Source organism: Lepidochelys kempii, chromosome 15 (genome assembly GCF_965140265.1).
Source record: "Lepidochelys kempii isolate rLepKem1 chromosome 15, rLepKem1.hap2, whole genome shotgun sequence".
Classification (NCBI taxonomy): domain Eukaryota; kingdom Metazoa; phylum Chordata; order Testudines; family Cheloniidae; genus Lepidochelys; species Lepidochelys kempii.
This window is the reverse complement of record NC_133270.1, coordinates 16,998,676-17,024,094: the sequence shown is the minus strand read 5'-3', so window position 1 is coordinate 17,024,094 and position 25,419 is coordinate 16,998,676. Positions and strand designations below refer to the sequence as shown.

The 25,419-nt window shown below is 40.6% G+C and overlaps 1 protein-coding gene across 12 annotated transcripts in view; it reads left to right on the top strand.

Moving 5' to 3' along the window:
• The window catches only part of ARVCF (ARVCF delta catenin family member), a 543,783-nt gene that overhangs the window by 107,877 nt on the left and 410,487 nt on the right, over positions 1–25,419 (top strand). For all 12 annotated transcript variants that reach the window (XM_073313189.1, XM_073313188.1, XM_073313184.1 and 9 more), the window contains one exon: positions 17,539–17,610. The gene's annotated coding sequence lies outside the window, so the exon portion shown is untranslated. The remainder of the gene's footprint in view (positions 1–17,538; positions 17,611–25,419) is intronic.

Sequence of the window (25,419 nt, the reverse complement as noted above, 5' to 3'; positions counted from 1 at the left end):
TCTGTCTCTTCCTCCCAAGGCCCTGCCTGACACTTGCATGGGGGGAGGGGGCAGAGAGGAGCGAGTGGAGGGTGAGGCAGGGAGGGGGCAGAGCACAGGAGGAGTGGGGAGCAGGGCCCCTTCTGAGTGTGGGCCTGGTGCCATTGTAAACCTGGTACTTTACTTATAATGTTAATAAGGTCTTTGCACCAGAAGCTTCCACAATTTGCTTCAAGTGATCACCAATTAACTTCCAGATCTTCTTGTTGACTATCTTCTATTCAGAAGTAGCTCCCAAAGCTGTAATTGTAGTGTGCTCAACTGTGGCAATATTTTTCAAGAGGGGGACTGAAACTATAAAAAGGAAAGATGAACACCCCAAGTACCATCTCTCTCTTCCTGCCCGTAGAGTCATTGCACCTGAAGGAACAAAATAAGCAGCTGTTGGACTGAGGGAGGGGTCCTGACCTAAGAAGTTTGGTCAATAAGACTCCTGAAAGAATGTGGTGAGAAAACTTTGTTTTGAATAAAGAAAAGGAGTACTTGTGGCACCTTAGAGACTAACCAATTTATTTGAGCATGAGCTTTCGTGAGCTACAGCTCACTTAAGTTAGGCCACCAGTTGTGTTTTATCTTTATTTTTCTTGTAAACATTTCTGACTTTTATGCCTCATTATTTGTACTCACTTAAAGTCTTTCTCTTTGTAGTTAATAAACTTGTTTTATTGAATCCAGTGTGTTTAAATTGAAGTGTCTGGGAAACTTCATTTGGGGTGGCAAGTTGTATGCATATTATTTCTATTAAAGACAAAGGGTGTGTTGGGGTCACCCTGCAGTATAACCAAGGCTGATGAGAGCCAGAGTGTAACTCACGTGAGGCTGGCAGGCTGCAGTTGCACATAGACACTCAGGGTGTGTTTTACATGCTGGAAGACTGTTTCTGAGCAGCCCAGGTGGGAACTCCTTTAGCAAGGAATCATAAGGCACCTAAGATTGCAAGGAAAGGGTGTCACAGCTGCTCATTAGTCCAGATTGTACCCTGGTATGTCACGTTCCCCCATCAGCATGTGGGAACATATTTTCTGTTCATATCTTGTCCTGTGCAAAAGGAAAATACGTTCTTGGAAAAATCTTTGCCATGTTTGCCTTTCCTGCTAATCCTTCACTCTGACATGCTTAATAGGTGGTAAATGTACTTTTCAACCTTTACAAACGCTCATTGTATTGATGATTATTGCATTCCCTATCCATGCAAGTCTACCTGGTCAAAGAGACAACCAATGCATTTAACTTGACACAGGAAAGTGTTCATCAGGGTTCCAGAGCAGAGAGCCATTATATTGGTACTACTGAATTTCAGAAAGATTGATGTTTACATGGCCATTGATATCTTACCACAGACTTGTAGTTTGTTACATCATTAAGAATGAAGGAATCATAAGCCTTCTCAAGGAGGTTTCAGTACAGGGGATGAAAGTGATATGCCAGACAGTATTATTGTTCCTGTTTTTAAAAAAGTAATGGTTTTGAAAATTAGAAATCAACATAAATACAAAGTATTATTGATCCTTGTGGACTGAAAGGATAACATACTGCTAAACAAATACCTGCATTCAGCTGAACAGTAAGTAGCATGGGATTCTCTTTTCCAGGGGATATTTCCTGATTACACTGAAAAGATTTACAGCCTTCTAAAATGAGAAGTTCTGTTGTCATCTCTGGACATTTACCTCCAATTCTACTGAAATTGACTGAGAAGACAGCAAACTGATAGAGGCATTTCCTTAGCTGCTGTACCTTCCAGCTAATGAAAAGTTCAATTCTGAGAATTGTTACAAGTTTTGCAGCCTATACTTAACTTTGAACAAGCAGGATGTAATTCATTTTGATCAGATAATTCAATGTTATGATGAAGGAAGATCAGTGGTGACTGGGCAACAAAATGGCAGATTAAATTCAGTGTTGATAAATGCAAAATAATGCATATTGGAAAACATAATCCCAACTATACATACAAAATGATGGGATCTAAGTTAGCTGTTACCACTCAAGAAAGAGATCTTGGAGTCATTATAGATAGTTCTCTGAAAATATCCATTCAGTGTGCAGTAGCACTCAAAAAAGCTAAAAGAATGTTAGGAACCATTAGGAAAGGGATCAATAATAAGACAGAAAATATCAAGATGCCATTATTAAATCCATGATACGTCCACATCTCGAATACGGCGTGCAGTGATGGTCGCCCCATCTCAAAAATATATATTAGAATTGGAAAAGGTACAGAGAAGGGCAACAAAAATGTTTAAGGGTATGGAACAGCTTCCATAGGAGAAGAGATTAAAAAGACTGGGAATGTTCAGCTTGGAAAAGAGATGACTAAGGGGGGATGTGATAGAGATCTATAATATTGTGACTGGTGTGGAGAAAGTGAATAAGGAAGTGTTATTTACCCCCTCACAACACAAGAACCAAAGGTCACCCCCAATGAAATTAATAGGCAGCAGGTGTAAAACAAATAAAAGGAAGTACTACTTTATATAATGCACAGTCAACCTGTTGAACTCGTTGCCAGGAGATGTTGTGAATGCCAAAATATAACTGGGTTCAAAAAAGAAATGAGTTCATGGAGGATTGATCCATCAATGGCTATTATCCAAGATGGTCAGGGATGCAATCCCATGCTCCAGGTGTCCCTAAACCTCTGACTGCCAGAAACTGGAGATTAATGACAGGGGATGGATCACTTGACAGTTGTTCTGTTTATTCCCTCTGAAGCATCTGGCACTGGCCACTGTTGGAAGACAGGATATTGGGCTACATGGACTATTGGTCTGACCCAGTATGGCTGTTCTAATGTTCTAATAGCTGAATTCAGAATAAAAGGAATATATAAGAGCCTCTTAGTGATTGATCTAGAGAAGACCATACTTCGGCTGGGACTTTAAAAGGTTCTTAAGGAGTTAGGGACCAACTCCCATCGACTTGATTCATAGGCTTTTCTGGAATTTCCAGTATTAGGATATGACCCTTGAAATGGTGTCGTTTTGGTAAAACTTACTGAGATCAGAGGTATTTTAATAGAATTAAATTCTTAAAGATATTTTTCAGAAAGTCCATTGGCAGATTAACTTTATAAATATGTGCCAAATTCCCCAGACAATATGGCTAAGAGGAGCATTTAGCATACTGGTAGCCTAAATTTACTTTATTTTTTCTTTAGGTCCTCTGACACTCTAACATACACTATCTTGGTGATGTCACATTAGCCATGGAACCTCAAGGAAGGTTGAAGGCAACACAGGTTATAGGGTTTTTTCCCCCTGCATGTTAGTTTTAACTATGTGCACAGTTTTGCAAAGTGAAAAATATGAAGCCACTTTTTAGCTAGCTTATTTTTGGTCGCTGAGAATATTTGTAGGCTTTCTAAAAAATCCATGTGCAGGTTTTTTATAACTGTGGAGAGACTCTAAATACCACTTCCATTTATATTAATGAAAGCTCCAGTTAAGACTGTGCCATTTTAAGAATATTGAAATCTGTACCTTTCTAAGGCTGCCTAGTGGGTTAGTTTGCCCACAGTTAAACAGATAAACTTAGAAACAAGGATAAGCATCCTTCCAAACAGTTCCTTTTCAGATTGAGCAAGCTGTTTTTATTTCCTTCCCTGTAGGAGAGCAGTGTTTCTGGTAAATGTAGCATTATGTGTGTCAAGTCCTGTTCTGCCAGAAGCCTTTCCTTGCCTTAGTACACAGAGCTTGGTGTCTTTTTTTTCCTGGTTTATCTCTATTTTAGTCTATAATTCAGTCAGCTCTTCATGCTTTTGGTGTCACAAGAACAATTAAACGTTATCTGGGCAGAAGTTGAAAGTTTCACAGTTAAAATGTTGTATAGTTTGTGAAGGGCACAACCAAGGTACGGGGCAAAATCAACAAAATCTCATTTTGGGAACCAGGAATATACATTCTGAGGTTTCCAGGTCCAATATTTCATCTCAATTCATGGGTTAATCCATTAAAGCTGGGCCTTACCATACCTTCTGTTAACTTTAGGGGGAAACTTGCTGTATTATCTATAGAAAGTACACAACTTGTCTAGGTATTCCAATTGAGTCATGCATCTGCTCTTTTCAGATTTTGCTATTACTATTGACTGCTGGATCCTCGAAGAAGGTGTTGGAAATTTATCCTCTGGCTGGTAGGGTTGCAAGATCGAGTCCAATTCATACTGCAATCTACAAGATTTTCCTGCACTCTGAGTGATGACTGACCTCAACTGTAAAATTGTATATGTTTTATATCACATCTGCCGTGCTGCGATGAGTGGCTATTCTTATCTGTAGCTAGTGGGAGAGCTCAGAACTATTAGTTCTGGACTGGTGTTGAAATGTGATTTTTAAAAATAGTGGTACTTTTCCCGAGCTCCACCCATGAAGAGCCAAAACAAGACTCTACGTGGAATAGATCTTCATGAGATTAATCTCCTTCCTTGTGTGCTTTGAACAGTAATGAAATAGTCAACACTGATACCTAGGGCTGACTCTTCAGCTGCAGCACTAACCATGTTATTCAGTACACTTCTCTTGCTCCATTCCTAGAAGATGGACATAACCACGCAGACTACATTATGACCTAATGTATTAAATTTGAAAGATGAGGAGTGCTTTTGGAGAAAAAACTAGTAGTTTTTGCAGACTAAGCAAGCAAGAACAAAATTTCTATTCTCAAATTTTCAAAAGAAAATAGAGAAAACCAGATAGCTCTTTCATAGCTTTTGTTACTGCAAAAGTATTTGAGAATAAGTAGGCTACAGTATTATTATGGATTGGATTAAATCTCACTGAAACTGGTGGGCATAACAGCTATTTATTCAGAATAAATATAAAAAGCAACTGAGCTCCTTTGTGGGATAGACAGATAAATCCATAGGTGCCTCTGCCCAAAACAAAGGCACATGGCAAGGCTGGAGTAGCAGTTAGCCATGCAGCCGAAGGGGGCTTTCATTGTAATCTGATAAACTCCGTGACAGGGGGTTGATTAAATTGGATCAGTGTGTCAGTGGGAAACAGCCAGAAACACCAAACAAACAAAAAAGAAGAAGAAAGCCGAGGAGACAGCAGAACAAGTACTGGGAGCACGGTTCTGAGAAAGCACAAAGAAAGCTTTTTGGGTTGCATGTTGGTTGAAAGAAGCTTGGAGGTGTGAGCAAAGAGAATCTCCTGTGTGAGTCTTCCTGTGTTCAAGGAAACTGGATTTTGTTCATTCTTTGTAAATAAACAATTATGCCAAAGAAATGCTTGGCGCCAACACTAATTTCTCTTGACCAAAACAACCCAGAGGATCTTGAATTTTGAGTAACCGCTCAAGTCAAAAAAGGGTACAAGTATGATAATGCTTTGGAACCAGAGTGACTGGAGAAAAGTAATGGAGTACTTGTGGCACCTTAGAAACTAACAAATTTATTTGAGCTTAAGCTTTCGTGAGCTACAGCTCACTTCATCGGATGCATGAAAAGTGAGTCAATGCAAGATAAATCATAGCAGTTACAGATGGAAGTGACCCATTAGATAATCTGGTCCATCTTTTGCAAATACAGAATGTTCCCCATGGTACATGGATTCCCTTCCTCAAGAAAGGAGAGTCCTTGTTGTCTAGTAATTACTCTTGCTGAGAGTGAGGAGACATTGGGTTCCATTCCCAACTCTGCCACTGTCCTGTTCCATGACTTTGAATAATTCACTTCATTTCTGTGTCTGTTTCCCCTCTCACCCTTTCCCCATCTTATTTGTTTGGATGATAAAATCTTGGGGCAGTGAATGTCTAAGTCTATATATAGTGCCTAACACAATGAGGCCAATAGCAGTAAAAAAATCCAGAATAACACAGCTATTCGCAATGCAAAGGAGTTGAGGTCTGGGGAAAAGCAGCTGTACTTTGCAGCCAAATGGGAAAGCTCATAAAGGAGAGAGTGATTTTTTTGGAAGCAGTGAGCCAAGGTTATACCTCAGGATTGAAATGGCTTTAAAAATATTCAGTTACACATATCTCTCAAACAAGTAGAGAGCTATTAGTAATTATTTGTATTATAGCACTTAAGAACCATCTCTCTACACTTTCATTTGCTCTTTATACTGGCATCCCACAGAATATTGAATAAAGTTCAAGGACTTTTTCCTTATCTTTAAGGTGCTCTATTGTTTAGGCCCAGAATATTTAGAAGACCATCTAAAGCTCTGGGATGAGGACCATGGTCGACAACTTTGCTCTCTGGCAAAGCGGAACTCTACAATAAGGGTAAAGCTCATCTGTGTAGAAGACAGGCATTTCTCAGTGGCTAATCTGAGATTGTAAAATGAACCTGCCTTCCCGGAACTAAGGATCATTACAAACCTCACCACCTTCTGCTCCAAGTGGAAGGTGTCTTCCTTGCCTTTTCTAATAGGATAGGAACATGTATATTTTTAAAAAAAGAAACCCAAACAAGACACTCCACTGCATACACTTCTCCCCCCGCCCGGGTAAGGGACTAGAGAACAAACACCACATGGCCGCTGTTGGCCATACTACTTAATGCACTACTGCAAGGTTCTCAGATACTGTGGCGGTGAGTGTGTTCTAAGAACCTGTATAGAATAGCTATCGCTGGCCTGAGGAACTAAAGTGGAATCAAATATGCACAAGAGCCTGCTGACACAACACAGTTATTGGCTCATCTAGGTGCACAAACTTGTGTGGGTAGAATTTACCTATACAAGAGTCCAGAATGAGAGTAGCTATAATCAGATGAGCAAAAAGGCTGGAATAGGCAGATTCTTTTCTCGAGTTCAGGATTGATTGTTCTTACTGCCTGTAGTAGTTGCACTGAAGATAAAATATTTGCACCAGGTCGGAGGGTGCTAATTGGTGAAAATAAATCAGGCAAGGAATTTTCCTCTACCGATTGTAGAGAAGTTATAATAAAGGAAATTATTCAGGAATAAAACATTTACACAAATATTAATAATTCATAGCCTGATTCTCCTCTAACTTACCCCTGATTTATACCAGTTTAACTTCATTGGATGCAGTGGAGTTATTGGTGTATTTAAGAGAATCATACACCAAGTTTACTTCTCCGGGGGAGGCATTTGACATTTCATTGCCTGCTAGCATTGTCTGTCTTGAAGCAAATGTCACTTGAGACTTTTCTAATAAGGGACAAAAAAAATATTTGAGCACTCTTGTCATTTCAGATAAAATCAAGTGACTGAGGTCCCTTCCAACCCTGATATTCTATGATTCTATGACTGATTTCTGATAAGTCAAAATATCAGGTTTTTGGAGGTTTCTTCCCTTCCCTAATAATTATAATTGTTGACATGTATTGTTTGTGCAAGGAACTTTTGAGAGTCAGTTCTTTATGGAAAGCTATGTAAAATACTTTTGAGGTTATGAAATGGAAAGAAATGAAATGGTATGGGGAATGTCAAGATCAAGGTCAATAAGTACAAGGAATGTTTAATATTCTGGGGTTATTCCTTCAAAGAGACCTGCTCAGTGCATCTTTGAACTGGCCTTTGAGAGTTTAGGGCAGTCATTGAAAGATGAAGGCACCCTATACCATGCAGGATTGGACCCTTAGGAAATGGGCTGTTGTTACTAATGTGATACAGACATGCTCAGTTCATGTTTATGTGCCTCACTCTCATGTCTGAATACTTTGATATAAGAAGTTCCTGATAACTTAAGATACTACAGTAGGCATTTTAGCCAGATATTCTGGCTGGTGGATACAAAGTGGAGAAGTCTTAACCCAAAAGTTGTGTAGGAAGGTGTTTATTCACCCTTGGGTTATGCTGTCTTCTGCTGGGAGAATCCAAGTTGTGAAGTCCACAGGATAGGGGTCTCAGTGGTGCAAGCCACTTCCATCTCCCATGAGTGACATATGACTGACCAATGCAACTCCCAAAATAGCCAGAGCCAGTCAGGGAGGGCTGGCTGGACAGGTTAATGGGCTAGGGCAGGTGTAGGCAGTTATTTGGTGCATCCCATGAGCATCCTTGATGAGTGGGACTCCACTGTTTAAAGCTACCGTCTCATGGCTCAAAAGTTTGGAGTCCATGTCCCCAACTAAGAGTATATTGGAGAGAATTACTTTATCTGGATGAGTGTGGAGAGAAAGCCCTCTAGAGTAGACTTATTTACCATTTAAATGTACGATTTGAAATTATTTAACACAAACTAGAAATTAGCATTTAGCAAAATGCAGGGTTCACAAAGGTTGTTCTAAAGTTGCAGAAGTTCCTGCTGCCATTTTATATAGCTGGTTACAAAGTATAGTGTATATGATCTTTTAATGTGTTGTGGTCCACCAGTAGATATATCTTCCATAATCTTTTTTGTTTCTATCAAATATTTCTCAACATCTTGAATATTATGCATTGCTTTTCTACAGTACTCTTAGTGACTGCTGCAGGAACTCTTAGTTAACTCAGCTGGAACATCTTGGCCTCTTGGAGGTCTTCTGTTACATTCCGAGTAAAAAATAACTGCCTACTTGTGTGGTATTTTGATTCCCTTCCTTCCCCTACCCTTTCTTGTTTAGGGTTGTTTTGCAGGCTAAATTTAAGACGGCTGTTGGGAATGATAAACCCAAGATGATTGTAAAAGATATTGTCTGTTGGCATGTGTACAACTGGGAGGATCAGAACAATGGAAGGTTAATGTTTTGGATAAGCTGGAAAACATTGTTTAAAGTAATTCACAATGTTCCTGTCGTTTAGGGTGGATAAAACAAACTGAAAATGTTTTTCCCCTGTTTATGCACATTTTTCAAGTGCCGCAGAAGCTGATGTAATACTGTGACTGATTCTGTGAAGGGGTTAAGTGTCTTCTGTGAAGTATTAAGTACCATCTTCCACAATCATATTGGAGGGACCATGGTCATGGAACTAAGGATTCAAAGTTTTCTGCATTATGTCTAGAGCTGTTCTATAAGAGACATTCACCCTTTAGTGTGTTGAGAACAGCTAATATGGAGGAGCTTCTGAATATTTATAAGAGACTTATTAAGCTAGTTCTCAGTGCAGTAGTTCACTGACTATACTCATTACTTCCCAATAAGTGCTGTGCTAGAAGATTGTTAGAGCTTATGATACACCGCTAGATTAAGTGTTCTTTTCCATCATTTTTTCTTTCATTAACGGTGTTAAGCAATGTTACTTATTCAGCAAGTTAAAATTACATTTCCACTTTTATTGCTGCTGTACTTCTAGTTTTGGCCTGGTTCCTAAGAAATCCATACCTTTTGGGAGCTGCAGTTTGGCAGACTAAACTTTTCTAACAAGGTTATAAATGATGACTGGAGGGCTTGTTTGCCTCTATTGCTGCTTGACTTGGTTTGTGTGACACAACAGGGCAGGACAAAGGAGGTCCAAAAACACATCTGACATATACCCCATATAATTTTAACACCAGAGACTTTGTGAGACAAAAGGCTAAATGCAAGTTTTATCAGCAGGTGATTGTAGCTGTGTAATTCACATACTGTTTGTTTTGTAAAGCAGAATCACACTAGCCTGTTCTAATAGACTTGTAACAGTGCTTTAACTGGGTGGGCCAGGTCCTGGTTAGACTGCTTAGTCTTTACTCACATGAAAGTTACTAGTGCTTCAGTACGAGCTAAGATTGTGCTATTTGGTTTCCTCACAGGATGGCTGGCCTAGTAGTAAAGTAGGTCCAACTCCTCTGTGCCAGAACAGGTACTCCTATTTGGCCAACTAAGACAAAAGGGCAGTGGGGGGAGTGGTAAAGGTTTAGTGAAAGAGAAACTCAGTGAATCAGATCAGACTGAGTCAGCCAGGAGGCAACAGCTGCCAGAACCCTGAGACTGTGTGGTTCGTGGGAGAAGGTTGAAGGCAAGAGAGCAGCAAGAGGTTGATGGCCCTAAGCCAGGGCTGGAGGAGCAGCAAAGAAAGTTGCCTTCTGGCTCTAAACTGGAGAGGGCTGAAGGCAAGGGAGCAGTGGAGGAGTTTACCACTGATATGTCCAGGGCCGGAGAGCAGAACGCAGAGAAACAGAGAGAGGGCTAGGGGAATGAGGGCTGCTCTACCAGTAAAGATGATCTTCCAGCAGAGAGCCTGTGGGGGCTCTGGCTGTGAAGGACTGGGTTTTAAGAACTGTATACATGGATGGTGATATGGATTACATCTTAGGGCTTGTTAGAAACTATTTGCAGTATGTTTGGTAATAAAGTGGTCCCCAGGAAGGATTAAGCAAGAGAGTCTAGCATAGAGTTTGAGGTAACTGAAAGGGTAAATTGAGGCAGCCATGCTGCAGGAGGGCATCCTAGGTGGAGTCACCCAGTAATGGCCACTTGTCAGCAAAGTAAGGGACAATCAGTCATGCTTTATAAACAGAACCTAATATAAAGGGTTAATAAAAGTTATGAACTTCTTACAGGCATAAGTAGTATGTGTTACAGACAACTATAAGTACATCCTTGTAAGTGTTACAGGTGGTTATCTAACCATTCCTATAAGCAACCTGTTGATCTGCTGGACTTATAACAATCTATAATTGATCTTTATTAAACCATTTCACTCTTTTTAAACTGCTAGTAGGATCTTAATGTAAATTGTGACTAACTATTAATGTGCAAAAATCCACTTTGAATTTTTCTGGTTTTTTAATTCTGATTGGTTGATTATTTCTGGTTATGGCTATACTGAACCCACATGGTTATTTCCTGGGCGGGGAGACGGGGTGGGGGGGAAGTTATGTGCATTTCACACACAATGAGAGAAGAGTCCAACCCATGTTAGGATAAGAACACAAGAATTACCATTCTGGATCAGACCCCTGGTTCATCTAGTCCAATATCTTACCTCTGAAAGTGGCCAAAACCAGATGCTTCTAAGGAAGATGCAAGAAGCGTCACAGCAGATGCGTCACAGCAGTCTTCCCCTTCCCCGCCCCACTTTGTGGGTCTCATCCTAACACCCAATAGTTTGAGACTACCTTAAACCCTGTAGCATGATGTTTAGTATCCCTTCCAAAATGTCTGGATAGTCTTGTTACACATAAGTCTCCAGATCATCTTTGAATCTTGCTGAATTCTTGGCCTCATTGTCACAGGCCATGCCTGAGTTCCATGGTTTATTTACACATTGTGTGAGGTTTTTTCCCCCCCTTTTGTCACTTTTGAACTTGCCATCTTTCACAGACTGTCCCTTTGTTCTTGTGTTAGGAGACGTACCATTTGCTATTTTATTTACACTTATGTTCCTTCATTCTTTTCCTTTCTAAAGTTAGCAATCCCTTCAGATGAAAGTGAATCAGGGCCAGCTGCCTCCTGTGCACCTGCTTGTAGTCAGACATCACTCTGTGGTGCACTGCTACCCATTTCTCCCCTCTTCAGGGCCCTTTAACTTAGCGTCCACAGGTAATTAAAACATTCCCCTCCTGGGGTTCCATTACTGAGTCCTTAAATTCCCGCCCCCCAGGCTTCAACCCAAGTTCATTCATTTTCTCCCTTTAGGTAGCGAGTTCCTAGACCTTCTACCAAGAACTAGGTCCCAGATCAAAACGTTTCAAGGCTTCACCTGGCTGGTGCTCAGCCCTCTGGCTTCAAGGCCCCCAAGCCCTCCTCCCAGTCAGGCTCTCTAGTAGATGCTGGTCCCAGTACTCCCAGTAGGTTTGCCATCCCTCCAGGATTGTCCTGGAGTCTCCAGGAATTAAAGATTTTGATGAAACTGTCCAACCAAAACTGGCAACCCTAACTCCCAGACTTTACTTGGCTGAAGCTCAGACTTCTGGTTCTGCTTCCAGGCCTAAACCCTTCTCTCAATCAGTGTCTAGCTGAAGCCTCTTGCCCTCTTGGGGCCTTCCCTGTAGAAGCCTTTCACACAATCTGTAGTCTCTGTATGATTCCCTGGGCATCTCCTTTTCATTGCAGCCTCCTGCTGCTCTCTATGCGGTGGAGTCACCCTGACCTCTCCCAAGTGTGGCTCATTCTGTAATCAGGGTTGACTAGCTCTAGCCCTTTAAGAGTGAGCCACCCTGTTACAGAGAGGTTTTCAATGCACTGTTAGAAGTCATAAGCAGATATGAAATACCCATCGCAGTGAGAGGCCTTGCATTCTTTGCATCTTATGCCAGCCATGTTGCAAGGTTTATGCTACAGATTAAATACCTGGAAGGTATCAGTCTTTCTCGGCTGCCATCTAATACTGTCTGCGAAGTGGAAAGTTTCTAGGCCAAACCAAGCACTTGGATGTCCCCCCCCCCCCTCCTCAGACTGTTACATTTTCTCCCTTTTTATTTACTTGCACTCTGCAACTCTCCGCTTAATTCTAGACATAATTTCAGGACTCAAGAAACTATAGCCAGCAACTCAGGGTCACTCTATCTCTGCATGAGGGCAAACCTCTTCTTGGTTTGTATTGATTCTCAGACAAATATTATAGTCAGTTATTTGAAATTGAAGATTGAATTTCTTCTGGTTGGAAAAGGTCATTTCTGATTGGTATGAGAACATTCATTTACTCATAATCTTTGAATAGACTAAACACTGCATATACCATATGTGCTGACAAAACAAGTTTAACTGGAGGGAGGCACATTTGGTCATTTGAAGCTACAGTTGGCACTACGAAAAGCTTATCCTTGTTTGCATTAGAGATTCCCCCCCAAACTGCACACTGATTCCAACAGTGATGAGTGGCATCAGCAAAACAAGTAGTGAAGACTTGCCCTACTAACGAAATGAGAGCCCATATATAACTAACATTAAAGCTATCTTGGCATTTTGTGGAATAATTGAATTTCCCTAACACAAGTTTCCTTATGTGTGTGTCTCTCCAATTGGTGAGGAATGGACTAAGGTCTTGGGTATAAAGGGCCCCAGGCTACCCCATACATGGGTGGAAGAGTGAGCCCACTAAAAGGGCACAAGTTATTGTCCAAAAGAACCGCAATAACTCTTAAATACAGACTGGTAAGGCCAGAACTGCAAGGCTGGTGAACATATTCCATTCCAAAATGGACATTTCAAAGCTGTCCCAATCCTAAGTAAACAAGGGCTAGAGCAGCAGGAGCCGCCGCTGCCACTGGGGAGTTTGGCCTGCTCCTTCCCTGCTGCACACAGGGAACCTTTAAGGATTCAGATTCTAGGAACCACATGAAAGAAGTGTCTGTGTGGGGAAATTACAAGTGACCCCCCTCCTCCTCCTTTCTCAACCCAAACATTGGGGATGCCTGCACAGTAGGGAGCAAATGGACAGTATTCTGGCCACTTTAGCATGCTATGCTGCAGAGAGTAAGGGATTTCCAGCCATACATTGTTCTAGGAGCTGTATTCTTGTAATAAGAGGATGATGGGGACACCTTGAAAATAGTCTGGAAAAGCCATGATTATGTTTACTATGAATTTCTCACTGAAATAAATTCCTCCCCTCTGTGATGAGATTTATGCAGAATATCAAGGAAGGACGTGCTGTGGTTTTCATGTGAAGAGTAACTGTTTATAGGCAGTGTTGTTGGCTTTTATGGGGTGGGTTTTTTTGTTTTTTTTTAAAGTTCCAGCTCCTGGAGACATGAGAATTTAACCTTTCATTTAAAAAGTTTCTAGCCTCCATGTTTGCAGAGAAAAGTTGGAAAATGGGACTCCAAAAGGCTCCAAACCAGAAAAGAGAGACCAAAAATGTAGTTTTTAAATTCATGGTTTTTAAGCTAGTCATGTTTTTTGGGGTCCTGACTCGTGATTTTTAAACACTTGGGGTTGGCAGTTTTTACATATAGGGTCACATTATGGCAGGTCCACTGCTAGATGGAAGGGTTGGTGCAAGCAGCACACTTCTCCTTCCAGCACTCCCTTGGAGGAGTGCAGGGTGAGAGAAAGCTTGCCAGCACTGCCAGAATCTTTCCACATGCGTTTTTTGAGCTCCATGGAAATCAGAGGGAGTTGAGAGTTTCAAATCCTTGTAAACACACCACACTGGTAGGGTTGCCAGGCATCCATTTTTTGACCGGAACACCCAGTTGAAAAGGGACCCTGGCAGCTCTGGTCGGCACTGCCGTCAGGGCTCTTAAAAGTCTGGGCGGCGGCACAGCAGGGGCCCGGGGCTAAAGCAGGCTCCCTGCCTGCCCTAGCTCTGCATGGTTCCCAGAAGCGGCAGCCAGGTCCTTGCAGCCACTAGGCGCGTGGGTGGCCAGGGATGCTCCGTGTGCTGTCCCTGCCCCTAGTGCCAGCTCCGCAGCTCCCATTGGCTGGAAACTGCGACTAATGGGAACTGCGGGGGCAGCACCTGCAGGCGTGAGGGCAGCATGCGGAGCCTCCCTGGCCGCCCATGTGTCGGGAGCCGCGGTAAGTGCTGCCAGGACCCCGAACCCTCTCCCAAACCCCAACCCACTGCCCCAGCATGGAGTGCCCTCCCGCACCCAAACTCTGGAGCCTTCAGCCCCCAAATCCCCTGCCCTGGCCCCCTCCTGCACTCCAAATCCCTCATCTCCAGCCCCAACCCAGAGCCTGCACCCCCAGCTGGAGTCCTCATCCCCCTACCGCACCCCAACCTCCTGCCCCAGGCTGGTGAGAGTGAGTGATGGAGGGAGGGGGGATGGAGCGAGCAGGGACGGAGCCTTGGAGAAGAGGTGGGGATAAGGCTGGGATGTTTGGTTTTGTGCGATTAGAAAGTTGGCAACCCTATACACAGGTAAGAGTCTCATTGTCTGCAGTAGGAGTTTTTGCTTGTAGTATCAGGGCCCACAATAAGAATATTAGAATTTAAGATTTTGGTCCAGTTTGATTGAGTTCTCTTATCTTACTATTGGAGACATGAATTAAGATGGGTTCAGTCAACATTTATTCTTTTTTGATCAGATTCTTAATGGTGAATGTTGTGTAGGCTACACATGGCATTGTTTTTTTTTAAAATGAGAACTGTGAGAGCATCTTAAAAGTGGACCATGCAATATGGCCCTCGTTTTGTATTTCCTAATATTTTAATTAACATTAATAAACATTTTTAAACTTTAGCAGGTTCCTACCTGTAACATTGCCCCACCGAAGTCTTTGTTTTTAGTCCTATCTCTGATTTTTTTCACTCTTTACTTTTACCTTTGGCTAAAAGAAGTGCAGTGTATGTATGTTTTATTTGTGGAAAGTTTGCTAATGGGGAATAAGATGTTCTAAACTAAGTAATGCCAGAATTCTGCCCCTGACCTCCAGGTTGAATTGCTCAGCAGATGAAGTCTGAATTGCTAATAGAAATGATACTTTGGGAGAACATTGTTGCCCAAGGTTGGGTTTGTACAGATTCAACACATTTCTCTGACTACCAGCTCCCTTCAGTGCTGCTTCTGGAACACAGTGACCCTATTAAACCACTTTCATTTTGTGACAAATATATTTTCTGTGTAGGTGTTTAACTTGCCAGTATGTTTCTTCCATTTGTAATGGGATTTTTCCTTAGTACTCCTTTTGCTAAACATGATGTGGGACTAAATGGCGCTTACTTATCAGAGCTGATGTAGATAAACAAAGCATCCTGTTTACTAATTACATCAAATAAACCTGCATCAAATGACTTCCCGTAGTTATTGGAAGTTTCTATATTAAGACATGATGTTGCCCTGTACTTATAAATTACCAAACCAGGCAGAAAATTTACAAGGGAAGATAGACACATCCTGAGACACTCAAATACTGTATGGTAGCGAAATTCTGACTGGCCTTTGACAATTGGAAAAAAACAGATCATATGTGGCTTGTAACTGATAATTGGATTTTTTTCCAAAATACATGTGTTATGAAATTAAAGTTCTAACCAGTGTTGTATAAGATAGAAGAGAAAGTGGAGGGCTTTTTTTGTTAGCAGTATAGAGATACATTAACGGTGCAAAACTTAGAGCACCAAGACTGAATTTTTCTGCTTATGCTGATCAAGTACAATTAAAACATATATTATTTGGTCTAGGTAATACTTAGCCCTGCCATGAGTACAGGGAACTGGACTAGATCTCTTGAGGTCCCTTCCAGTCCTACGATTCTATGATTTGAATGCATAATGTTGCTTTAAAATTAAGTTAAGAATTTTTCTACCTTTTCTATGTGTGCAATGACAACATATGTAAAGACCACTGGAGATATATTTGGGAGTGTATTCACTCCTTTTCTATTTTTTCATCCTCTGTCAGATTGATTAAAAGTTTTTTAAGACAAATTTCAAAAACTTGTCAGATTTATTAGTGTTGGTCAAGAGTTCTCTGGCACTGACATCCAAGAGCCCTGCTTTTTTATATATATAATTATGCTATAGAATTCAGGGATGAAGAGTGATCTTTTTTAGATCAATGTCTTACAAGATCAGAGTAAAATCCATCCCCTTTTCTATCTAGCACAAGCCACAGTCTGCCAAGATGCTTTTTATTTGTTTTCTGGATTGTTTGTATTATTGTTCCACCTGTTTTGGAAGAAGAATTTCAGAAACTTTGATAGGTAGATTAGAGAAGTTGTCTTGTAGCTTCGTAAGTATGTGTAATGCGAGGACATACAATTTTGTTACTTCCTGCAGCTAAAGGCACCACACTAGATTACGTTCACACTGGTGCTAAAAATCACAGAAAGGGGACAAAGCACCTTCCTTAGCATATCTGGAGTTTTATTTATGTATGTGATTCAAGAAAAATTTCTTGATGGCTGTATTCTGGTAGTTTTAATCCATTATGTGGTTAATGTAATCTACCACTGGGCACTGTTGTTTTTGCTCCTGGTATATTTTCCAGTCTCACTTTAGACATCCTCAGTCCTGTGGTAAATTATCCTTAATGGATTGGATTAACTAATACAATTAAACAAGATATTTCTTCTGAATATTAATTCCAGCCAGACTAATAATAGAATCATAGAAATATAAGCATGGAAGGGACCTTGATAGATCATCTAGTGCAGGCCCCTGCACTGAGGCAGGACTAAGTATTCTCTCCATCTCTGACAGATGTACATGGAACCACTGGTTCTTACAGGAGAAATGCCAAAGTTGTGTATTTTTGTAGGCAAGGTTACTTATTTGTTTCTAATACAGGGCTATTTTAGCATGTGTTATATGGCACTGGATTTTGGTTTTTAAGACGACATGATTAGTGTACCTGTAACAATAGTAATAATTAAACAGGCCACCATGTGTTAGGTCACTGATTTCAAGCACAGGCCTACCATTCTCCAAAATATATTTTAAAAAAAGAATAGGAGAGGAGTCTGTTATACTGTATCTTGCATTATATTTTTAATGCATTGTGATTTTTTTGAATTTTGTTGTAAAGAGGTTTCAGCAGAAGCCTACTCAGTTGCCTAGCAGCATCTGAACCAAATGGGAAATGCCTTCTGTGACTTTGCCTTGTCATAAGCAGTGACTCTGAAGATCACTGAAAGTCATATCATTGCAGCTTTACTCCCTGGGTACAACACTGCATTTTTAAAAACCATATTAGGTTGAGAAGCTGTATGTTGGCACTCAGCTCCATACAATAGTACTTCCAGTCTTGGCACAATTTCTGGAACAATGGTCTCTCTGCTTGTGTTTTTCAGGGACATCCACATGCTTATTAAGTTTTGCTTTGCGAACGGCGGAAGAAGGTTGTCAAATTGGCTGAAAGAATGGTAAGAGCTGTCAGTTTTCAAAGATACAAGGATGTTTTTCTGTTATTAACACAAATTTTCACAGCTGTGGAATCTAGATTCAAAAACTGCTGCTTCCCTCTCTCTCCTACTCCTTGCTGTTGCAGACTGTCTGACAATTGTCATTCTTTGCCTCACAAGAAAAGCAATGAAAGACTAAATTCATTTTCTGGAAATAATCTATAGTGGCCTTTCCGTCAAACAACAGGACTATTGAATTGAGTGTATTTGTAAATTTAAGATATGCAAGAATTTGAATCCGTTTATTTGGCACAGCAAAAAAAACAAAACAAAACCTATGGAAAAACAAATGCCAGGCTAATCAAAATGTTGGTTAATTAACAGACTATTGTAACAACAACAATAAAGCCTTCAAAACTTTATAAATGGATCCTTTTAAAGTGTTTCTGCTGGCAACCCACTTCTAGATAAGAGGTAAACTGGTTTCCTGCCTCTTCATCAAGGCTATAATATTATTTGACCTCAAAAAACTGCAGTTCTGTGTCCAGTTGTAATGGTACTGGCTGTGTATGACTATGCCCTCACAAGGCAAAGGTCCTTACCACTACTGCCAGCTAGGGGAAATCTTTAGCTCAAGTGGTAGGGACCTATGTTTTTGAAGTAAAAGGATCAAGCTTTAATAATTTCTCTGTCGGTGTCATTTACCTAGTATTTGTATTTTTCTGCAGTACATGGATGTTACACAGGTATCATGATGGCAGTTACCTACTTGTGAGGTAGCATTTATGGTTTCTTGCAGTACTTGACCCTCAGGCTGCTTATCTAGTGTTCAATGAATAGTTCTCACTAGAACAGTGCAGGCAGAAGAGCTGAAGACCAAACATTTCACTTTGATTACCTTAATTTTAGGGAACCATTCCTGGGGTAGCTAACCCTACCCTGCCACCAGACAGAAGTTTTCTGATGCTAGGTAAAGCAATTAACAACTAGTCCTTTGGAATAAAGTAGGTACATGTCATGCTTTAGGTGTAATTTAAAAGACTAGTCTTAAGTATGACTAAAGACAGAAGGCAGCTATGCTTACAAAATGAGAAAGTTAGTCACACAAATCCAAAGTTTTTAAACCGTTCAGTTTTCCAATGTTTCTGAAGTGTTCTCTTGGTAACATTATCTTCAGAATAATCAGATTATTGGATAAAGAGGAAATACTATTAATATGGGAGGATGGAAGCAAGGCTAAGAGTTATGACTTCTTAACATGATAAGTAATATATAGGAGGCAGGTGATGGTCCTACATGAGTTTGCTAATACATAGAGTTTTTAGAAAGCTACTAGAAAATAGAAGTGTGGCAGGAACTGGATAGAGATCTCCCCTATCAAACCTCTTATTTGTTCAGAATTATGGCAAAACAGCAGACAGTATAGCCATTGGCATAAAAATTAGATACTGTCGGTATGGGCATGAATAAGCAACCAATTATTCCTTTAGTGAGTATTTGTGAAGAAAAGGGGGAATCTCCAACTTTTAAAACATTGCTGCTGCATTGCATTGGAAAGGGCTTACCAGTGTTACAGCCTAGTGATTAGGTTTCTGGCTACAATTCTCCCCCATCTCTAGTGTCCCCTGCTAGTGGTCACTCCAGCGAAGTGGCAATCTCTCTTTTAGCAGATAGTAATTCAGCCCTCCAGTCAGATCATCATTGAAGTCTGCCCCTTTTCGGGGCCACAGAGTCCAACAAAGTATAGAAGTCCAGCATTCCCTCAAAAAGGAGAGTCTGTCCTAACCAGGGCCCCTCAAAGACCTCACACCCTTACTTCAGGGCTTATGATGACTTTATCCTCCTTATCTCCAGAAGGTGTGTGTTTATACTGCCCTCATGGCTGGCTGGTAGGGGAGCCCAGGCCCTTCTTCTCTACCAAGCTCCGACCCAGGGCCCTGCAAAATAGCATTAAGATCAAGTACCCAGGAATGTTTGGAGGCTGCCTCCCTAGACCACTTCCTACTATTTCCCTTCCCAATCCAGGACATGGTCACAGTCTCACCAACGTTCCAAGACAAGATAGTGTGAAGCATTCCTTAATCCTTAAGGACAAGCTTTTTCAGCACCTAGGATAGCTGCTGCTACTTGCACACCCCTCCACCACAGTCTCCCACTATACCAGTGTTTCTCAACGAATTTACCATTGTGGGCCGCGTATGTAGCTCTGTATGTGTTATGTGGGCTGCATCCGCACAGTATATATATAGTATCTGTATGGCCCTGGGAATCTTACATGGGCTGCAGCTGGGTGCTGGTTGGGTCGCAAGTGGCTCGCAGGTTGAGAACCACTGCACTATACCCGACTGAGGAGCTATCTTCACCAGGGCTATCTGGCTCTGTTTTAACTCCTCCTCCAGATAGAGCAAGCTTTGCAGCTGCAGTGGAGCAGGGCTGGTTGAGTCCAGAACAGCTTCTTAACCCCTTCTATCTGAGTGTAATGTTTATATACCTCATCACAGGCAGTAATTGTCATTACAAAAGTTATTTTTTATAGAGTTTGTGACTAAAACTGATTTGCTTGTTTCAGGAATTAGATGTGCTCTTTTCTCATTTTAAAGAAGGCGTCACCTTACATCAGGACAACCATACATTTTCTGAATGATGGCGCTTTCAGTTGATTGCTTATCAGACCTGGGAGTATGTTGGCTAGTTTCTCTACAGAGCATAGCCTGCTTGTTCAGACAGCTTACTTCTAAAATATTTTTAGGATTATTTTAATTGATCATTGATTGGTGGATAGTGATCTTAAAATTTTATTGAATTTTCCACAAGCCGTAGAGAACTTGATGGAAAATCTTAAAAGCCAGAACCATTTTGGACCTGCTCATACTCCCATCAAACTCAGTGGTTTAATTTCCATTGCTTTCCGTAGGAGCAGTACCAGTCCTATAAGTGTAGAAATTGTGCCATTTCTTTCAAGCACAATTATAATCCTGTGCTACAGCTAGACTCCCACAAGAAGCTGTGTAACCATCTATACAGTTGGTATGAAGAAAGGAGTTTGCTTTCATACACTATGTTTGGGTATGGGTAGGGATTTTTAGGTGCTTCTGCCCAGGGCCGGCTCTAGGCACCAGCTAAACAAGCTGGTGCCTTGGGCGGTGCTGCTGAAGGGGCGGCACTCCGGCTGTTCTTGGGGTGGCGCTCCAGTAGCCCCGGCGGCAATTCGGCGGCAGCCCCTCTTCATTGTTTCCCACGGCGGCAATTCAGCGGTGACTCTTTTGACTTGGGTCTCACCATCGGCGGCAATTCGGCAGGTTTTTTTTTTACTGCTTGGGGCGGCAAAAAACGTAGAGCCGGCCCTGTTTCTGCCAGGCCATCCATATTGTCCTCTTGTCCCTTTAACTCCAAAACACATTGTACCATTAGCAGACCAAGGTTAGAGAATTTTTTTTTCAAGTGTTCAGGCTGTTTTCCATTTCCTCTACTGCATATGGGGCCTGATCCTTAGAGGTGCTAAGAACCCTCTTTAGATAGACTTCAGAGAAATTTGCAGGTGCTGAGCACTTGTTGGGATCAGGTATATAGTGAACATTAATGGCTAAATTCTGCAGCCCCAGACATCACTGGTCACATCCTCAGGGATTCAGGAGAGAGCTTCAGAACCACTCTACACATCTCAGTACTGTGCTAAAATTAAAAGGAGGAATTCAATTTTAACTGTAGGTTTTGAGTTTTCTAAAATTGCATATTATTTCAGCTCTGCAATCTTTCAAGCCAATATTATGAAAACAATAATTTCATATGTCCTAACCTCATTCTTGCATAGACAGTTATTTTCCAAAAGTGTGCACTTTTCGGCAGGCAAGAATATATTGACTATATAGTAATAACTTCCATTAAATATTTAAGAAGGAAAGGTGCCATTACAAGTAACAATTGACTAGACATCTCCTGCCAGTGTTCATCCTGGAATGGTCTTTGAAAGAATAAACATGGATGCTTCCTCAAGAGTTCAAAATATATAGGTCTGTCAGATGAAATAAAAATATAAGCTGAACTGGGTAAAGAAGAATTTCTTTTTTCTTTTCTGAATCCTTTGTGTGTTGCTTAGCTGCTTGTAGTCAAAGCTAGTCTTTGCTTTGATGATTAAAACTAGAATCTGAACTATGGTAAAGTGTTTGATATCAAACACTTGATCTCAAATCTGGGAGTTTTAATGGCCAAATTCTGGCCTCTGGCATGTGGATACAGCTCCTGTTGATTTCACTGAATGCAAGTTTGGCCTAATCCTACACCCACTGAAGCCAACTGAAGCAAAATTGGGACCATAGTTGTGTGGTTTCAGAGATCAATTTGTATGACCTGTAAAAGCAACCCCACACTTTTCTGGCAAATACATAATGGGCTGGTTCTGGCACTATGTATTCTAATAGGTTGATAATATATAAAATTTTACCAATATTTGGAGGAAGAAAGTCTTCCACATTGCCTGACTTCAGGTATTCTGATGCATCCTCTGAATATGTGCTTTTCATGGTAAATGTGTTTATAACCATGTTTGTCCACATAAGCCAGTTTATTGGTTCTTCTATCTCATCTTTCATTAACTTATGACCATGCATTTTGGCTTTCATCACTGCCAACTTTTTCTGGAGACCCAGGAACTGAGAGTTAATCTTCCTGAAATGATAGATTCTTCTAGATTATGCAACCTCTAATTAATGTGCTCAATAAATTGAGCTGATTATCTCATTTTCTCAAAATTTTCCTAATTTGTAAGTCTGTTCTTGAAGACTGGGAACAAAGCCTTGATATGTCAAATTGGGTTTCAGAATCTTAATTTCACAGGTGTAATTCCCAAAGATAGCTCCCTAGTCTATAAATGTTTGCACTATTCAGCAAATTGGAGCCAAGTATTTTTAAAGAAACTTCTTTCCTTGAGTCTATGCCATGTGTATAATTAAGTAGCGGCTCTTCTTGTGCAGCTGCCAGAAACTTTTAAACAATTAAGAAGGGCTAGTTCATTTGATATGAAGTTTTAGTTATCCAGAACTTAGTGTTTTCAGGTTGTCTCTGCATGACGTTACCTGAAATCCAGGGGTATGTCTACACTACGAAATTAGGTCGATTTTATAGAAGTCGATCTTTAGAAATCGATTTTATATAGTCGATTATGTATGTCCCCACTAAGTGCATTAAGTCAACGGAGTGCATCCTCAATACCGTGGCTAGCATCGACTCATGGAGTGGTGCACTGTGGGTAGCTATCCCACAGTTCCTGCAGTCTCCGCTGTCCATTGGAATTCTGGGTTAAGCTTCCAATGCCTGATGAGGCAAAAACATTGTTGTGGGTGGTTTCGGGTACATGTCGTCAGTCTCCCATACCTCCCTCCCTCTGTGAAAGCAATGGCAGACAATTGTTTCATGCCCTTTAGGTCGACAGAATAGGGTTGGTTGTGTAGATGCATTTGTTTTAAAATCCACTAATGTGGCTAAATTTGACCAGGTGTAGACTGGGGCCAAGTCTCCTGGATTCCTATGTGGGATTTTGTGCCTGGGGCTTTTACATCTACATGATTATCTTCTTGCTGTGGTTACACAAGTGATCAAAATTTCCTTACAAATCCAGATTCTGCCTCCAGTATCATGTATGCAATTCTAGTGCTTTCAGTGAAGGCTGAATGGGTGTAGATGTGGGCAGAGTTTGGACCATAGTTCTCTTCCTACAAAAAGTGATGGTCTCATTTCGGTCAGTTTATTTCTGCAGAAGCAGTAGAGTGAAGTCTAAAATGGCTGCTTGTTTGAAAGTCCAAGGAACTTGTCTTGGCCTGCTTATGAGCTAAGGCAGTTCATTCAAGTTTATGATAAAGAGATGTTTTAATGTCGTGAGAGAGAACTGAGTCATGTGAAAGCTGTCAGGAGAAAGTTAGCTTTATTTCATACAAAGGAGCTGATCAAGCAGTAAGCTAGTAATACTGACTTTTAAAGTTCTACACTGAATAGGAAAAAATAACTGATGAATGGCTATTGAAATTAGTTGAATGATTCAGCAGACAATACCTGGTTCTTGCAAAATGTATGTATGAGAAATTTAGTAACTGGTGTGATTCTCAACATGTCTTAGCCCCCAGCTTAAGTACCAATGTGGAGAACTTTTTATTGAGCAAGTTCAGAAAAACTCAGACAGCATCAGTATATGCTTTCTCTTAGAAAGCAGAGTTCTAGCAAGTCTCCCTTCTGTCTCCATGGCCTCTTGAAAAAGAAGAGGACAAATAAATCTCAAATTTGGCAGCAGTTGTAATGTGACCCTGAAGTTAGTAGAATTAAAAGATATTATGCATCAGAGGAGCTAAGCAGCCAGTGATACTTGCTTAGCCACTGCTGGCAGGGGATATGATGTAACATTATGAAAACTAGTTTTTATTAAGTCGTACCTGATCAGACTATAAACTAGAGTTATCTTCACTGTGTAGCAGACCCTGCTGAAATATTGTTGATCAATACAAGGAGGTTTTTAATGTGGACTAGCTAATTGACTTATTTAATTCAGCGGTGCATTTGACCTGCTTAGGAGCAAAATGACTTGCAGAAGTACCGATCAGTCACAAATAGGAAGTTGTATTTTCCGGATGAAATTATTTTAAAAGTGTACTCTTAGCAAGATAGTACGGTAATGCATTATTTGTAGAAGGCAGCTCTGGAGGCAATACTTTGTTGCTCAAGGAGAGTTTTGCTCGAATTCAGATTCTTCAACATTCAAAACCATATGTGCTACTCTGGAACCTAAGAATTGTTATCTTAGATGTGCAAATACATTATTAAGATCTATATTTTGTGCCCTCAAGTCCTTTCCCTTTCAAAATGGGAGCATGTTAATGCACACCGATAAAAAAGGATGGAGAGGTTACAAATCTATGGTGGAAAGCTAATCTTCAAAATTTGCATGGAACTTCCATTCTTTACCAAGTCTCAGATGTAAGCTCATACCATTTTGGCTCAAAACTAGTAAAAAGGTTGAAATATGTCTACAAGTAAACTATATTTGGGCTCTATGATTATGATTTCATGACTCAAATGGAAAGGAGTCTTATTTAGGTTAGAAAGTAACTTAATACACACAGTATGCCAGTCAGCCAAAATGACTTTCACCACTGTTTTGAGTGGCTCTAGGCCCTTGTATGCACTGTGCTTTATAGGAGCTAATTGCTTAGGACATAAATTCACACCTATGAAGATCATTTGATAGGGAACTCATTATTCAGTTTTAATGAATTATTTATTCTACCATAAAAATCATTGATAAGTCTGTAGCTAAAGACTTCTCACAACATAAACATGACTGTGAATAATACTTTGAACATCCGTCACCTTCCCTATGAAACTCTTCCATGCACTTCACAAACATTAATGAGTTAAGGCTCACACTGTCTTATGAGAAAGATTAGTATTTTTCCCATTTTCCAGACAGGGAAACTGATGCACCTAATGAAGTGACTTATCCAAATTCATAGAGGAAGTTTGGGATAGAACAGAGAAGGAAAACTAGATCATCTGACCTCTAACCCTTTTCTTTAAGCATAATTCTATTTTTCCATCACATATACAAAATGAATGACTATTTTATTAATTACATCTTCTAAACATTCACTCTTACATTCTAGGCTTTTCAGAAAACACTTCAGTTTCAGATCCCATTTATAAAGAGAACTTATAGGATGAATATTAGAATGAAAATTTTAAAAATACCCTCATGAGTGAACTAACTAAATCAAGCCCCCCAAAAAAGAAGAAAGTGAAACAGCCTTTCTAGTCCTATTCAAGGCTCAATAAAATAAAGTCTTACTA